The following is a 12,829-nucleotide window of genomic DNA, read 5'->3' on the forward strand; positions in this document are numbered from 1 at the left end:
CATCCAAAAAGGACAAAATATGAAATTGAACAATTTTCTTCTCCAAAAATGTTTTAGGAGGATATTTACCATTAAAATAACACAGAATATTACAACAGGTACCTGTAATGCACAGGCTAACATTATTTACCAGAAGCAAGTCATGAAGAAAATTTGCATCCGGATACCTTCCGGAAACCTTCCAGATGCCTTCAACAACCTTCAAATTGCTTGGTATTTTCAAGTTAATTTTTTTATGTGTTTCACACTTAAGTGAACAAAATGCACCCCCCAAATTTTGACATTTTTTTTGGAAGGTTTCCGGAAGGTATCCGGGCCGGATCCAAAATGGGAAGGTATCCGGAAGGTTTCCGGAAGGTTTCCGGCAGACGGAAACCTACACTTTTTTTGCTGTGTTATACACCACAGGGACCGACAGCTCAAGTGGTTAACTCTCCACCCTCCGTCCGTCCATCTTGGGGAGACGAGATATTTAGCGACTTCAGAGTTATGGACGAGAGATTCATCAAACTGGAGGCAAAATTGGAAGCAAACCTGACAAAACTGACCGCCAGGATGGTCAATATTGAAGATGAAGTGAAAGTGCTCAGGGAAACCACCGGAAAAAATCGAGGAGGCTGCAAGTTTTCAGGAGTAGCAATTCAGCGATGTAAATCAAAAGCTGGACCAGCATTCACACAAGATCGAGGAAAATGAAGAAACAGGTAGCTGACCTCAAAAGTAAAGGTACGAATCATCAGGTGGACGACCTCATGGAAAGGGTGCTCGATGTACAGTCCAGGTCCATGCGTGATAACCTTGTGTTTGTTGGCCTTCATGAGGAGAAGGATGAGGATACTGAGACCCTGCTGAAGTCATTTATCCACGAGAAGCTTGGAATTACAAAGGAAATAGAATTTGTGAGAGTTCACGGGAAGGGTGCACCCCGCACTGACAGCAGATCAGCGAGACCGAGACCAATCGTGGCCAAATTCCAGCTCTACAAGGACAGGGAAACTGTGAGACAATCATCATATGATAAACTAAAAGGGACGAGCTATTACATCAATGAACAGTTTCCGAAGGAGATAGAACAGAGACGGAAACTACTGTACCCAGTGCGTGGAACCGGCTATCATGCTGGTGACAGGACAGCGCTCACAGTTGATAAACTTTATATCAACAATCAGCTATGCGTGCCTGAAAAACCTGTACACAACTCTAAGAGTGAGATACTCAGGAGACCGCACAGATTAGAAGAAATGATGAAAACTAGAGCTAAACCAAACCCTATGGATACAGCATAGGACAATAGAGAGCATGCTGGACATTTTAAATTTCATGTGTCTCACCGTTCCTTTAAATGTCTTTCTCTTAACGTATGTGGTCTTACTTCACGGCTGTCAAACCCGGACTTTTGTAAGTATATCGATACATTTGATCTAATCTGTTTAACAGAGACTAAATTATGCGACATAGATATCATTGATATACCAGAATTTACTGTATACAGTAATAACAGATGTAACAATGGTAGAAAACGAGTATCGGGTGGAATTGCAAAAGCTTGTAAAAAATATCTGTCCAATTACACTAAAATCCTAGATAAATCAAATGACATAGCTCTGTGGTGTCGCATCTCATCTAATTGTCTTACAGTTAATGATGATGTAATAATTGGATGTGTGTATATACCTCCCGAGTCCAGCCGATACTCGTCTGTAGAACATTTTGATGAGTTAGAACGCGATTCGATTGATATGAATAATATTACCCCCTATGTACTAGTTATGGGAAACTTTAATGCTAGAACTAAAAACCGATCGGATTATGTTGAACTTAATGACACTTTAATCAATGCTTAAGACATAGACAGTGATATGGTTAGTGCAAAGCTTCATTTACTCTGCGATAATGGTTTTGACGTTGATAGAAACTCTATGGACAACTGCATGAATTCATATGGATACAAGCTACTTGATATCTGTAGAAATGATAATTTGTTTATTGTTAACGGAAGGGTAGGTTTAGATAAAGGAATTGGGTCATTTACTTGTAAAGATTCGAGTGTAGTCGACTACTGCTTGGCTACAGCTGACGTTTTCCCTTTTATAAAGGAAATTCACTGTAAAAGATTTCGACCCTGTCTTTTCAGATGTACATTGCCGTTTAGAAATCTGTTTACGTTTTGCGTCTAAGCTCACGCATGATGTAACCAACAGTTTACATGTACCTTATCGTAACCAATGTTTGGACAACAAACGCCCGAGACAATGGGATCCCAGGTTGCGAAATGAATTTTGTTCTCAGTTGAATAACGATTTTATTCAAACATTATGTAATAACATTGACGAGATAACAAATGCCAACCTGAAAGAAGGTATTAATCATGTGACACAGTTATTACGTGATGAAATCATATTATCAGCGGGCAATACGTTCGGCTTTGCATCTAATCCAAGTAGAAAACGGCGAAATAAAGTTTCCAAACCTTGGTTCGATAGTAATTGTAGAGCTGCTCGTAAGCAGTACCATAAACATAAAAAACGGTATGGCCTAAACAAGACTGAATTCAACAAACAGCATTTTCTGAAAGCCGCTAAATCATACAGTAAATTACTTAGGAAATCACAACAAGCATACAAACAAAACTGTAGTGCAAAACGTAAAGATACAAAAATCAAAGACCCCAAAACGTTCTGGAACATTTTGAAATCATTTAATCCTAAATCAAGTGTAAGCGATATTAATATTGACACATTGTTCGAACACTTTAAAAGTATGAATGATCATCCGACTGATGATTGTACTGATTTTAACCTTAGCGATATGCATGATAATGATTTACTAGATGATGCTATAACTGAACATGAAATACTGTCAGCTGTCAATAATCTTAAATCAAATAGAGCCTGCGGACTTGATGGACTTGTAAATTAATATATTAAAAGTACAATTCACATTTTAATGCCAGTTTATGTTAGACTCTTTAATATTATATTTGATCATGGAGTTATCCCAGATTCTTGGCTTCTCGGCTGTATCAAGCCAATCTATAAAAACAAAGGGAACCCGAGCGAGCCTGAGAATTACCGGGGCATCTCACTAGTAAGCTGCTTGGGTAAGCTTGTAATAAACAATAGGCAGACACCATTGGTTTAATTGGTGAATCGCAAGCAGGCTTCAGAAAGAACCACTGCACATTAGATCATATCTATGTACTAAAATCGATAATTGATATCTACCAAGCATCCGGCAAAAGGATATTTTGTGAATTTATTGATTTCAGTAAAGCTTTTGATACTGTTTGGAGAAATGGACTGTGGTTTAAACTGTTGAAAGTAATGTTACTGGAAGGTGTTTCAGATTGATATATAATATGTACCAACATATCAAGTCATGCGTTAAGTATAATAATGATATTACCCCATTTTTTCAATGTAACATAGGCGTCCGTCAAGGAGAAACCTTTCTTATTTGCACTATACATAAATGACCTAGAATCATATTTGTTTGAAAATAATATAAAGGACTTGGATTTTGTAAATGGCTATGCAGAAAACGAGATCGGTGTTTACTTGAAACTTTTTTCACTTTTGTAAGCGGACAGTACAGTTCTGTTGTCAGAAACTGCCGTAGATTTGCAGAATGCCCTGGACGTATTTGGAGATTATTGTAACACATGGAAACTCAACGTTAACCTGAATAAAACAAAGATAATAATATTTTCAAAGGGATATGTCAGGAAACACTTTGAATTTACATTACAAGGATCAAAGATAGAAAAAGTGAAAGAATATGTCTACCTAGGGGTTCTTTTTTCAGGGAATGGGAGATTTTGTAAAGCGCTTAAGTCACTTAGTGATCAGGCCAGTAGGGCAATGTTCTCTGTTTTCAAATTTATAAGGCAACTAGATGTCTCATGAGACTGTCAACGGAAATTGTTTGATCAATTAGTTCTCCCTATACCATTATATGGATGCGAAATCTGGGGGTTTGAAAAGCTTAATATATTGGAAAAGGTTCATCTGAAATACTGTAAATATATATTAAATATTAAGCAGTCAACCCCAGATTATATGGTATATGTTTAGCTCGGCAGATACCCTATAATAATTAACATCAAAGTAAGAATCATTTCGATTCCCAAAAAACGCTACCACAAATCATGTACTCAATAATGCTATCCATGTCATCTAAATCTTAAAAGGTTCAATTTCCTCTATTGAATATGATAAAACAAATCCTGCAAGAAGCTGGACTGCATTACTTGTGGATATCACAAGCTGTACCAGATGTCCAGTGGGTCAAACAAGTGAAAATAGTGTTAACAGATCAGTATAAACAATCTTGGCAAGCTTATATTCAAAATTCCTTTAAGGCAGATAATTATAAACTATTCAAAAGCGAACCCACTTTAGAACCATATCTTTTAATTCTCCCACAACATCTACGCATTTGGCTTACGCGTTTTAGAACAACAAATCACAAGTTGCCGATAAAAATAGGAAGATGGCACGGAATACCACGTATCAAAAGATATTGTACTCTATGTAATGGCGCTGTTGGCGACGCATTTAATTTTTTATTAAGCTGTAACGAATTACTCAACCTTAGAACAACCCTATTACCAGACTATTTTTGTAAGTATCCTACTGTGCATAAATACAACTACTTAATTAATTACAAAGTTATGTAAATATATAAAGAATGGACTCGCACTGCTACAATGAGGGATCTATACTAGCCACATAAAGAAACTGTGCACGGAGAAAATATAGATATAAGGGCACACCGTCCATATATGAAAGATAGGTTTGAACACAGCAATTATTGGAGACATTCAAACGCTCATGCACGTGCCATGCGATATGACGTCATTGATGGGGGCCTATGGACGTGCAATGTGTTACTGCACGTGCATCCTGTGAAGCTGTACACAGCATGTGCAACTCAAAATTTGCTGTCACTTTGGACAACATGATCTGTGGTCATTCAAAAATTCAAAACTTCTCAGGCGCAGACACAAGCATATCACAAGCAAATCATGCCAAGATTGACAGCTGCACAGCGTCATGAAGCCATTGGAATGATCCGAGCGGGAATGAGGCAACAACAGGTGGCAACACATTTCCAATGCCATCGTAACACGATATCGGCATTGGTGAGGCGTTATCAGAACACAAATGACGTTGCCGACCACCCACGTTCAGGACGTCCCCGAGTAACGACGTCAAGACAAGACAGATGGATTCGAGTTACACATCTCCGACACAGGTTCCAAACGGCAGTAACGACGTCCCAGACAATTCCTGGACTTCGCCGTATCCATCCCAACACTGTCAGGAATCGTTTATATAATTATTTACGCAGGTATGTATGCAAATATGATGTATATATTGTATGCAAATATGAAGGTATATATTGTATAAACTATGTATATATAATGCATTAACTCCAGCTACATTCGTTATACAATTGTATTATACTTCGTCATGTGTGTTCTCTATACCACTATTTTGTGTTTTTGAGAATAAACTCTGTTCCGTTCTGTTCAATACATGATTGACTTTCATCATTGACAAATTGTAAGTCACGGATTTTTAAGACATCACTAAAATCATTTTTAGATTGCCATTGTTACCTGGGAAGTATATGTATTTCAAACTATGGAAGGCGTCATCATGCTCCCTTGGCCTTTCTTATATACTAATCATCCTGTTGGTGTTTTGATTGCTATATAGATTGTTTAAATATACATGAAGTTTTCGAATGGTTAGAATACATTAGTAACTGAGATTGTAGTAGCTTACCGCATGTTTCATTGTAGTATATTTGTTGGTTGTAATTGGCAGCTTTAATTGAGTACAAGGGTGCTGAAGCGATGGTGTAAATCATGCTGGAGTACCATGCGTGTATCAAAAGTACTGTAACTCTCTATTGTCCCATGTATGGTGGCTTTGGTTGCTTGGCGATCTATAGTCCGTTTTCAAATTGTGTTGTTGAATAATAGTTTATATTTTTAACTGTTCTCAAACTTCTATCACTGTTATTTTCGACGACAGGTTTCTGTTTAGTCTAAAGGTATTTGCTGCACATTTATTAGTTGAGGTGACCGTTTTGTTAACTCATTTACTGATTACATACTCTCCTGACTGAAACCCAAACTTGCTTTCGTCATGGATGTATTTGTCCGCTCGTCTCCGAAACAATTGGACCATCGAAGTTGAAACTTAACGTGCTTTTTCAAACAGCGGGAAAACGTAACTGTGCTTCATATAAAGTGGTGTAAATGTTATGTCATTGAAAATTAGCAACTTTATAGCAAATTCATTGACGAAACCGATACCTGATAACAGGAGACACAGTGACACGCGCGAAGAGTGATGTGATGTTACAACTCAGTCAACACTATCAGTATTAAGTGCCGTATTTGTAGCATCAAACAGATGTGTTGTTACATCCGGACAATGTGAAGAAGTCTGTTGTCACCATGGCCGCAATGTATGACTGTGGCACCGTCAGATTTACGCCACTTCTCAAATTTGTGAGGATGGAACTATATTGCAAGTATTCTGCAAATTATGGTCACGTCATGTCTGTTATGGAGGTCTTTTTCACCAGGAGGAAGCCTTCTTCACTAGTTCGATGTTCTGGGTACTTAGGAATGAGATTATGAAACACACCAATGTCGTCGTACGGGTTCCAATCTATAACAATGATATATATATATATATATATATATATATATATATATATATGGATGTCAAATTCTTTATTATGAGGAACACAACGTTTTGGGGTTTAACGACCGGTTCAACCTCTGGATATGTCGCAGTTGGGGCCAGACGGGTTTTAGGTAATAACAAAGAGTGGCGAATAATATTAAACGTCTGGCCCAAAATGCTGTAAAAGGAGGGGAGAAAGTTAGGAAAAAGGGCCGTAGAGGTTTTAGGGTGAAGGAGGTTGTCAGTGGGCAGCTGATAAAAGTCTTAATCTGTAACATAAAGTTGTATAGTTAAAGTATGGTACAGATAATATAAATATCAGTTAAGCTGATAGTTAGGCTTAAGATAAGTAGGATGGTAAAGGGAAGGCTCATAACACCAATGTTAAAAACAGAAGCGGGTTGGGGGGTGTCAGGCTTGTGTGGGGAGTCGTGGCTTGTGAGTGTGTGGCGGGGAGTGTCCTTGACATTGGCTAAGTGGCTGGTTGCATGACTGTTAAAAGGAGGGGACCATTACCATTAGTGTGTCTGGGTATGGGAGAATTTTGCGCGCGGACGTCGGAGAAGACAACTTGTACTTGGAATTTCGATCCCGTTCCGAATCGTGAAAGTTGGTAATTATAGAGATAGCATTAAGGCAGTACTCCAAGCTAGCAATACCTCTCCAGCCTACCAAGCCATCCAAGCCAACCAGTCTACCAAGCCATCCAAGCCAAGCCTCCCAAGCCTACACAGCTTCCACTGTTAGCCAGCCAAAGGAGGAAACTCCGGTAATTATCAAACACACACACACGCATCCTCACTAAGACCACAAAACCACAAAGACACCGAAGCTAACACCAGAAAACCTAAACCTAGCTAAACAAAAAACTCTCTTCCAAAAACTCCTTTAAACAGCTAAAACTCTAAACGCATCTCACCAACCAATTCACTTCAACTACACTATCTTTCCTTAAAACAACACCCACTTCAACACAGCTCACCAACTACATCTCACCACAGCTAAATACATTCCACTACATCCTTTCAAACCACAACAACATGTCCGACACCCACTTCATCACTCACGCAGACATCCATAAACCCGACTCACTAACACCCTCGGAAGCGCACAACACTTCCGGGAGGACACCAGACTCACTCATCCCTGACGAGTTCGGCAAAAACACTCCAGACACCCCCCAAAATTCCAAAAATCCAAATGTAAAAAATGCGCCCAAACAGACTGCCCAGGCATATGTTCATCCTGGTGCATACACTGTAAAAGCATAAACCACTCCTCACTCTCCAATCAATGCCCACACAGACACACCCAAACACAACAGGCCAATAAACACATAAACATATACACGGCCAAACTACAAGCTAAAAGACACACGTCGTATACATCCCAACCTCTCTTACACACACCACAACCAAACAACATTCCGCACACACACACATATCCAAACTCCCAGGCTCTGTATGGGCAATAACCCCGCAAGGCGCACAAACGGCACTCGCAACACCCATCCCGCACACCCTCTACACACCCACTCTCACATTCTCCCCCATACCACTCACAGCCACAACATCCACACCCGCATGCAAAACAAATCGCAAGACGACCACCATACCACAACCATGCACCAAACACACCACAGCCTCCAGGGCAGCAACATCTCAACACAAGCAAGCACAACCCGAAAACCCAGACAATAAGGATACTAAAACTAAACCCAACATACAAACACCAACACAACCATGCACGCAAACCATCCCCATGGAGTGTGAGGCCACTAAAACCGATCTCAACGAAGAAAGCGAATATTCTACAACGGAGGACATTAATGAAATCCCCTTTTCAGCACCCAACACAACTAAATCCTTAAACGCAAAGCCTCACAATTAACAAGTTTTAAACAACTAAGAACCACTAGGTAGCGACCATTACCCAATAACATAACAGTAGGAGGCATAAACATCCAAAAACCATCCGAAAATCAGGAACCAAAATTGCAATACCAATATGCAGACTGGAATTAATTCAAAGAAATCTGTAACCAAGCAAACATAAAAAAACTAGAAAATAAAGACCCCAAAATCTTCTGCAAAAACCTAACTGAATACATAATCACTGCAGCTAAAAACTCCATCCCATTTAAAACGGCTAAAACAGACAAACCGTCAGTACCGTGGTGGAACGACGAAATAAATACAACTAGGAAAAAACGAAAAACTGCATTTAACAAGGCCAAATATCTTAAAACAGCTCATGAATTAAACCACAAAGTACAAAACGTAGTCCAAATAGCCAAAACAAAAAACTGGAAAAACTTCTGTGAGGGAATTAACCACACTACAGACGCTAGAACAGTCTGGCGCAAAATACACGCCATTAGGGGGCATAAAGCGTAAAAAAAAGTCCAAACATACACAACTCAACAAACCCCTCTCAAAAAGCAAACAACCTAGCCAACCACTTTTCGGCCGTAAGCAGCACTAGCAACTTCAGTCCAAAATTTATGGATAAACTAAAGTCAGAACCTAAATTCTCCAAATTACCAAAAGATTATAACCTAGACATAAACAAACCATATACTATTGAGGAACTACTATACGTAACAAATAACAGGAAAAAAGGGACAGCCCCAGGACTCGACCTAACTTCATACCAAATAATCAAACAACTTCCCCCAAAACTCCTCAATACACTATAAAAACTATAAACCTTAATATTCCAAAACGGCCAGGTCCCTACAACATGGAAACAAGCTCTGGTCATCCCAATACCAAAACCTAACAAACCAGCTGACCAAGCCAACTCCTACAGGCCCATATCGCTAACCTCCAACCTATGCAAAGTTATTGAATCTATAGTTTAAAATAGACTTCAACACTTCCTAGAACAAAACAATATCATAAACCCAGATCAAACCCAGGCTTCACTCCAGGCCCTTCAACCCTAGACAACCTCGCTCGACTAGAACAGGAAATAAAAATAGGACAATTAAATAAACAATACACCACAGGTATACTCTTAGATTTCTTCAAAGCTTTCGATATGGTTTGGCATGACGGGCTTATACAAAAACTTTTAAAAAAATAGGACTCAAAGGACAAATAGTAAACTACATTCAAGACTTCCTAAGTAATCGCAAAATTACGGTGGGGATAGACCATACTCTATCGGACAAATGTCCCCTAGAAAACGGCACTCCCCAGGGCAGCATCCTAAGCCCAACACTCTTCAACAAAATGATAAATGACCTATTCGAGGAACTATCCCCTAAAATAAACACATCTAAATTCGCAGATGACGGAGCCCTCTGGATCCGCACTAGAAGTATTAAATTGGCACAAAACTTTCTCCAAAAATCACTAAACAAAATCCAACTATGGGCAGACAAATGGGGCTTCTCAATAAATCCCGATAAAACAACAGGTATTGTCTTCAAACACAAAAATATGCAATCCTCGTCTCCAAAACTACAGCTAAACAATAACCAAATCCAATTCCAGAAACAAACCAAATTCCTAGGACTAATATTCGATGAGCATCTCACCTGGGATTCTCATATAAAATGCCTAAAAAATAAATGCAATAAAGACCTAAATACGCTAAGATGCCTAACAGGCTCTAACTGGAGAGCCTAAAAAAACAACCCTATACATAGCTCTAATTCGTTCTAAAATAGACTACGGCAGCGCCATTTACAACACCCTAAACAAATCCCTAACCAACAAACTAAACTCTATACAATATCAAGCACTAAGAATAATAACCCGCACCCAAAAAGACACATGTAGCACAACACTACGAGCACTAAAAGGGGAAATCCCTCCAGAACTACGTAGGGAACAGTTATCTTTAAATTTCTGGGCGGCCTCCCTAGCAAATCCTATCATCCAAAATATCCTGAAAAATAACATAAACGCTAAAACCCAAGCACAGGCTCGAAAAAACCCACTTCTTACCCCAATTTCACAAAGGATAAATAAGTACCTAAATGAACAAAAATTAAAGAACCTAAGACAAAATACCAAACCCTCTGATACTTACACTCCAAAACTCCAAACGCCCCAAATAGACATCTCACTCGCCTCCACTCGAAACAAACAAACGGACCCAAACATCTCTAAAAATAACTCACTAGCATATATCCACGAAACATGGCCAAATTGGTGTCACATCTACACAGATGGATCCTCTGATCCGGCTTCAAATCACACAGGTTTCGGCGTTTCACATCTCCCAACCATTAAAACAAACCAAATCTTATCGACTCCCTAATAATCAGTCAATCTTGACCGCCGAACTCATGGGAATGGCCACAGCTCTACACAATCCACAACGAAAAAAACATCCAAACATCCTCATTCGTACAGATTCCCTCTGTGGACTCCAGGCCCTAAAAAATAAAAACACTAAAAACCGCCCCAAATTAATAAATCGAATATTAAAAAGATGTTCTGAACTAACCAAACAAATAGAATTCGTCTGGATTCCAGCACACGTAGGAATTTACGGTAATGAAAATGCAGACTTAGCAGCCAAACTATCACTTAAACTCCCAGAATTAAGCCTAAACTTACCCATCTCTAGATCAGAAATTAAAAGCAGAACTAAACAAAAAATCACCAAAAAATGGCAAACGAAATATCAAAATTCAAACTGCCAACTCACAAAAAATACTTAAAAAACCTCTATCCAAACCTGAGAACCTCCACCCATCCAAGAAAATAGACAGGGCCATCACTAAACTACAATTAGGACACACTAAACTAAATAGCCACCTAAAAACACTAAAAATACACGCTACAGGTAAATGCAAACACTGCACACAACAACAAACCACAGAACACATACTAATTCACTGCCCACACTACAATACACACAGAAACTCCAAAACTCACTTAACCAAAAACTCGAATTAAGTTTAGGGACAATATTAAACCCTCAAAACACATCCAATTTTAAAGCCCTAGACAAATACTTACTCCAAGCAGATCTAATCAATCGCATTTAAAAATAAAACACAAAACCTCCAAATCAGGAAATAAGCCAACCAAAACAAAACAAAACTCAAACCACACCTCCCTTAGGCTCTCCACCCCCTGGCATACATTCCAAATCTTCAAATTTCAAAATTCCTATAAAAGCAATCCTTAAAAGCCCCAAATCGGATTGCAATTTATTTACGCCCCTTTCCGCCAATACACTAAATGGCCTGGCCGGCCCGTGTGCGACATACGCTGTTAGTCGGAAAGCGCACGTTAAATCCCAAAACTCAGTCAGTCAGGCTGGCAATTTGTTTGGGATTTTTCTAAAGACTTGTTTGAAGATCAGTGTTTTTAAGGAAGGTGGCTTTTTGGGAGTATATGGCTATTGTATTTGATGTAGAGTTGGTGTTGTTATTGGTTCTATTGAAAACAGTGGTTGAATTTGTGATTGCTGTCTTCTATGGTGGTGCAGTGAGTACAGTTTGGGTTTGGGTGTCTGTTTTGTTTATAGAGTTTTCCTGACGTTAACTAGGCCGCTTTGCATTCTATTGATTACTTTATCCGAGAGGACCGAATTGGTAAAATTGTGGCATTTTGTAATGGGTCTAGTAAATAGGGACTTTATCCATGTGGATTTAAGTAATTTTGACTATTGCTTTGGAATTTTTGAATTTTTATATGCTGTTTGATTAGGGATTTTGTTTCGGATTTACATGTATTGAGATTTATGATAGGTGATGGGTGTGTTGTGGCTAGTTTGGTTGTTTGGTCTAGGAGGTCATTCTCATGTAGGCATGGGTGACTGGGTATATATGGCTGTAGTGAAATTGTTTTGTTGTTTGTTATTAAGTTGGAATGTAGATTTATCATGTTGTTTATTATATCTGGCCGTGTGTTGGAGTGTTTATTTGATATGTGTTGTATCGCGCCTAAATAGTTAGTGCATTTGGGGTGGGTTTTGAATAGTGTTCGTAGGGATGTGTCTTTGGAAGGGTGTGTGTGTGTTGTCATTTATATACTGACCGCAAAAGTAATGTCCCCCCAAGTAACATTGCATGAAAAGCTGTCATTAAGCTGATATTTGGGTAATTTTGGTCAAAGTTTCTAAAATTTAACATAACCTTGTCAGGAAAAATGAAA

At 38.9% G+C, this 12,829-nt stretch overlaps 1 protein-coding gene across 1 annotated transcript in view; it reads left to right on the top strand.

The window, feature by feature from the left end:
- LOC139455683 (uncharacterized) overlaps nucleotides 1-12,829 on the top strand; it is a 265,289-nt gene that overhangs the window by 15,591 nt on the left and 236,869 nt on the right. The gene's annotated exons all lie outside the window — the stretch shown is intronic.

The sequence above is a fragment of the Haliotis cracherodii genome, unplaced genomic scaffold, assembly GCF_022045235.1.
Source record: "Haliotis cracherodii isolate W230 unplaced genomic scaffold, xgHalCrac1.p SCAF_11, whole genome shotgun sequence".
NCBI lineage: Eukaryota > Metazoa > Mollusca > Gastropoda > Lepetellida > Haliotidae > Haliotis > Haliotis cracherodii.